At 39.9% G+C, this 6,000-nt stretch overlaps 1 protein-coding gene across 4 annotated transcripts in view; it reads right to left on the bottom strand.

Annotated features, from left to right (window-relative positions):
- FAM81B (family with sequence similarity 81 member B) overlaps positions 1–5,034 on the bottom strand; it is a 65,224-nt gene extending 60,190 nt beyond the window's left edge. For 3 of the 4 annotated variants that reach the window (XM_059725017.1, XM_019483542.1, XM_019483547.1), the window contains exon 1: positions 4,878–5,034. The gene's annotated coding sequence lies outside the window, so the exon portion shown is untranslated. Of the gene's footprint in view, positions 1–1,380; positions 1,451–4,877 lie in introns of those variants that run through there. The other variant, XM_059725016.1, reaches the window with a different exon arrangement.
- Positions 5,035–6,000: the final 966 nt, after the last annotated feature.

The following is a 6,000-nucleotide window of genomic DNA, read 5'->3' on the forward strand; positions in this document are numbered from 1 at the left end:
GGGGAAAACAGGTTACTGGACAATAGGCATAGTGAGTACACTGCAGGTTGTTACAAATTGCAAGCACTTGACTACAGTTACGTAATTTTTAAATACAAATAATGTAGTGGCTAATAAAAGTTCACCTTGTTTTTATCATTAAGAGCACCACAGTAATCAGCTCATTGACAAAAGACCTCCTATGGGCACATACCCACTTATGATGAGTAAAGCTTAGATACAGAGATTTAGGGCCTCTCTTCTATAACTACAGCATGGTGAGAGCAGCATAATGAGATCCGTTAGACCCAAAATGAATGTGACACGGGAATGTATTAATCTTTTTAGAGCAGGGATAGAAAACCTTTCACTGAAAGGGGTCCAAATTAACACATCTTGGTCTTAAAGGTGGGCCACAGGTGGCAGCTGTTACATATTCACCACTTGATGGCGCATTCTTGCACAAAACTTACTAATGGTGAGATCATTTTTTGGCACGCTTTGTTAGCTGGATAAAATCTCTTCGCTGGCCAGATCCAGTCAACAAGTTGCAAACCCCTAGTCTAAAAGGTTCAACTGAATTTGTTTATACAGGTTTCCCTCACCAACCATGGTTTTGCCAGCCACAGTTTTGAGTGTCCACGCTTAATATTCTATATACCATTTTGACTACCATGGTATACAGTTTTGAGTAACCACGGTTTTCCGTTCCTGCGCATCAGCCTGCCACCTGCCATTTTTCCATAAACCTTTTGTATTGCCAACTGCGGTTTTGCCAACCACAGGAACTTTCAGGAACCTAACCACAGCAGTTGGTGAGGAAAACCTGTACTGATAATTTGCCAACCTCTGTCCTAATTTAATAATGTGGTCAGTGTTCAGTGTTGTCTCCTGATATCTGTATACAAATATAATAGTACCATTCCTGCATGTGTATTCAATTTAACACTTATTCTCTCCCAAAGTTATTGCCCCTTATAACTACAAACACTTAACATGAGGGAAAATGTGTTAAGTAGTTTGTTCTTACTTCATGTGTATATTTATACATATAAATACATATATGCTATGAGCTGTCTCTACTTTTATGTATTACACAACACTGAGCTCATCGTTGGTGCTGAACAAATAAATCACCATAAAGGGCTCTAGATGAAGAAAAATGGGATTATAAAACAGGCATATCTATCTATCTATCTATCTATCTAGCTATCTAGCTATCTAGCTATCGTCATTGTATGCACATAGTAAAAAAGGATAGTGCTCCTTTTTATTATAAAGCACATAGCTAAGTTATAACTCCACATACACAACCTCCAGTGAGGATTTATAATAAAGGAATAGCAAATATTGAATCTCTTAAAAGTCATAAAATGACTACATTAAGTCTGTACATTATACCTTTGGAACTCTGGAGAGACGTATCTTTGTTTAGTAAAGAGTGTGTGCAGCTCTAAAAGCTGGGCAGTTGTACTGAGTCTAAAAAATGGAGAGAATCAGCATCTTGGTTTCCCTGGAGACATTATGAGGTCATCTTTCCAGTTTGATGGCACAGAGAGCTCTAATTCTGAGCTTCACTGCATAAAACATAGGACCACTTTTCTGCAAGTTATAACCTGCAGGGCTATATTACATAAAAAAGAAAGGAACCTATTGTACACATGATGGCTGAGTAGGCAGCACGTTGCATCGCCTACAGTGAGATGTACCATTTGATCACAGGTATTTATGAAGGGAGAGTAAAGAGAAATTTGGGGGGTTTCAGGTCCCTTGGCTTTTCATCTGTCTTTCTGACAAAAACAGAATAAAATATTAGACATGAAGAGAATCTTCGTAGGGAGGGAAGGAGAGAAGGAGGGAGAAAAAGTGCCAAAGTGCAGTTGAGCAGAAGCACTTTGTGTATGTAATTTAACAAAAAGAAAAAAAATCTTGCTAAAAATCAATAACTACCATTTGAAAATATTTATAATGACATGTGAATGGGCCTGTATTGTATACAGGTCACAGTTACCCCTGTTATCTGTCACTGGGTGCGTCTACATGTGTCACTATGGTGATGTTGTTACTACACTGTGATTTAGTACTTCCTTTTGGAAGTACTAAATCATGGCACAGTAACAGTCTGTACTTCGTCGTACGCACGGCACATGGTTATTTTCAGCAGCTACTTCGCCATAGCGGCACACTACAGTGGGGGAGTGTGTTGCTAAAGTGAAATAGCTGCTGGTGACATGTAGACGCCCACGGACACTGTGTCGCCATAGTGTGTTGCTACGGCAATGTAGTGTCATGTGTAGACACACCCACTGTATTGTAAAACGTAATACATGTCTGTCTGTGATTTCCTTAGTAATTGTTTAATGTATATTAATTGAGATTTCCAAGCTGTGATAATGGTCTAAGCAGCTACCAAAGCACTTTCTCACTTGCAGCTCTCACATGTAGTATTTTGCCAGTTCTATCTCCTGGATATTAAATTAAGTGCAAGGTGCAATAGTGCAGTCATTGCAATAATCTTTTGTCTTCTCCTCTAGAGAAGGAAATAAAAACATTGTGAGAGATACATAGTTCAGTATAGCCCATTCATGTATGTCAAACTAATTCCTGAGTTACCACATTAACTTGCTGTAGCAAGCAATTCCTGCACTGGGAAAACAAATGCAAAGCTCCACATTACTTACGTCCCTGGTTGGCACCTTTTTGGGGGGGACTATGGTGGATAGATTCTCAGGTATGTCTGTACATTCTGTGTATGCCGCAAAAATAATTTCTCTAATGGCTTCTTTGCAAAGGGATATTCAGACCATGACAGAAAAAAGCTAAAGGATAAATGCCAGGGGAGAAGCCCTGGAGTCTGTGCTTATGGCCCCAATGTCACATTCAGCTGGCAGCAGATAGAGGTTGAAACCAGTACTTAAACACCAGTGCCAGGTTGGGGGAAGTGGGTTTACCTTCCAATCAGCACCATCTGGCCACTTCTTCCCTATAGAGCCTGATCACTTTGGTCTCCACTGGGTGTATCTACATGAAATGCTTACAGCGGAGTTGCCTAATTAGCTCTGCAGTAGTCATAACATCTACATGTGCAGCCCTATTAGGTAACTAATAAACACTGCTGTAGGCTAGTATTTGTAAACATAAGTGCTATTCTACAGTGTCCTTATTTAGTGCGCCACAACACACGTATAGATGCTGACAGGGGTGGCTGGGGCTTGAGGGTGCTTCAGTGCAGGGGCTGCCTTGCTGGCTAGCCCCACATGGGAGAACCTTTGTGCCCCAGCCAGCCCCCTCCAAAATACATTGAGCTGGGTTGGAGCAGCCCCAGGCTGGCAGGTTGATCCCCCAAACCTCCTGCCAGTTGGGGGTACTCCTGCCTGACTCAATATGCTGTGGTCCTGGACACACATGTAAATGCAGCGCCAGAAAGCAATAACCTCTGGTGCAAACTGCAACAGAGTTTATTGCAGATTTTAAAGTCAGAGAGTTACTATAATCATCTAGTTTGAATTCCTGCAGAATAGGACAGTGTTTCACCCAGTAATTCCAGCAGTGGAAGGAATTTTTCTTTTCTACTTGTTTTCTTTTATTTGTGCTCTACATTTGAGGTCAATAACTTGTGGATAAACTAGAAAATATTGTTGTAAAAGACATCTGGTCTCAAATCTCAAACCCAGAAGAAGTTCATTTTACCTTTATACAACCAATTCCGCTCTAAACATAAACATGCCTAATATACATATAACAAGCAATGTTAACAAAAGCTTTACAGAACTCCTGCTTGCAGAAGCAGAAAGAGCCAATCCTTTTATAATCAGATTTCAGACTTGTGTGTGGAGTTCTGCTTAGAAAATTAGACCCCTTGCTCTCTAATCAGTACCCATTGCAAGCAACCAGAGAACCTCAGTTCCTATTCTGGCAGTCCTATCCTGTGAAGAGTAAAAATCAGGAAGCTTTATTAAATCATGTAAAAGCAAAAGCAAAAAAAACCCAACCAAAAAACCAAAACATTGTGTGATATCAATCAACACAGGCTAAAGAGAGAAATATCCTGGTAAAGATGCTTGTTAATCATAATTAAAAATCACTTATGCACGTATGTGCACATACACACAACACATTTGGCTCTCGGTAATAAAGGTGAAATATTATCAAAACTGGTAAGGTTGCAGCTGTGTCCTGAAGAACAGAATTTGGCCCAAAGCATACAGTTCGTTATCTAACATTACTAAATATGAAATCATATTGTAGCAGATACCTTTAAAACATCCCTCATGGTGCACAGTTAATTGTTTGCATTCTATTACCTAATTTACTCTGCATCCACCTCAATAAAAATGTTATGGTTGCTTGATAAGAAAAATCATGTTTATGAAGAAATAACTTATAAGACATGAAAAATTGTTAAGTAATTACTGAAGAGGTGCTGCATACCTGTATGATAGTTTAAACAGAAATAACTGAGCATAGACAAAAGAAAAACTCATAACCAGGAGAAGCCACGTGAAAAAAATATTAGCAGAATCATATAATTTCATACTGTGATTTTGTTACAAATATTATACCAAGATACAACTTTTACTATATGGGACTTCTGATATTTTAATTCGATGTCCATGTGAGATTAGCTTCTGACAGGATCTGAAGGCCAGTGAATCATCTTTGAAATCATATTTTCTACGTAAGTACTGTACTTTACCTTGAATGTGATACTTTCTCAATATTTTTATGTATTCACATTAATCTGCTCAACCCCATAACTCCTGGGCCCCAAAGGCTGCTGTCAAGGCAATATAGCAAATATATCTTAGCCCTACCAAACACAAATTCCCCCTGCAGCCATCAGTAACTCTGCCAGTTTGTTGGGCAGCTAAGAAAAATGGCAAGCAACCCAAGAATACCTGCTGCTATGCTCTCAGGAATCCTGCCTGTTCCTTGAAGCAGTCACAATGGTGTTAAACGAAAATAAAAAAAGAAAGGCCTGTGGGACTTGCTTCCTTAGCATGTCAGCACGGGAAGCGGACAGACGGGGGTGACAAGTTCCTTGGGCCTCTTGGAGGGCTGCGACTGAAAGCTTTTGTTTACTCTGGTCTCTAGGTAACCGTAATGCCTGCCCAGGCAAAAAAGTGTACAGGGGAATTAGCTGGCATGCTTTCCTTACGCTGATTGTAATGTATAGGCAGTCCTCGACTTACAATGTTTCGAGTTAAAATGTTTCGCAGTTACAACATTTATAAATTGACACCCTGTTTCAACTTAATGACATCAGTTTTGACTTTACAATGCTTGATCTGATGCAATGCCATGCCAGTGAACAAGTTTGCTGGGTTGCTCATCTCCCTGGAGAACATTTGTCCAAACTTACTTGGACACGTTCTTTAAGAAAACAGACAAAACTCCAGAAAAACCTGCAGTCAAGACTCCTGAGAATACTCCAGCCAAGAGCCCTTCAAAAAGTCCAGCAAAGTCACCTCAAAGAGTCTTTCCAAATCAACATGATTGCTATTTACAATATAAATATATTAATGTAGCTATATTACTCCTCTATAATTGATCGAGTACAAAATTCTGGGGTATTTTTGGTGAAAATAGGTTATTGGGCTTTGGTTCAGGAACCAATCCCTCATTTATAACATTGTTTCTTATGAGAAAATTGGTTCCAAGTTACAATGTTTTGACTTAAGACGTGGTTTTCAGGAACCAATTGTGTTGCAAGTCCGAGGACTTGCCTGTATAAGGATTTGATAATGATAGAGTGAGGAACTCTCATTCTTGTTTTAGATGGGGCAGTGGATGTAAGGAGTGAACACTGAGATCCTTCCCTCTCACATCACTGATGAAATCTGGAAGTAGTTCCCAGGGTGTCACAGTTGTGGTGGTGGTGTCACAGACCCGAGGTGAAACCGGAAATCACAGAATCGTAGAAATTAAGGGCTGGAAGGGACCTTGAAAGATCATTGAGTCTAACCCTCCTGCTCTGAGCAGGAATACTGCTGAGATCAAATGATCCCAGCAAGGTGTCTG

Source organism: Alligator mississippiensis, chromosome 3, assembly GCF_030867095.1.
Source record: "Alligator mississippiensis isolate rAllMis1 chromosome 3, rAllMis1, whole genome shotgun sequence".
NCBI classification, from domain to species: Eukaryota; Metazoa; Chordata; order Crocodylia; family Alligatoridae; genus Alligator; species Alligator mississippiensis.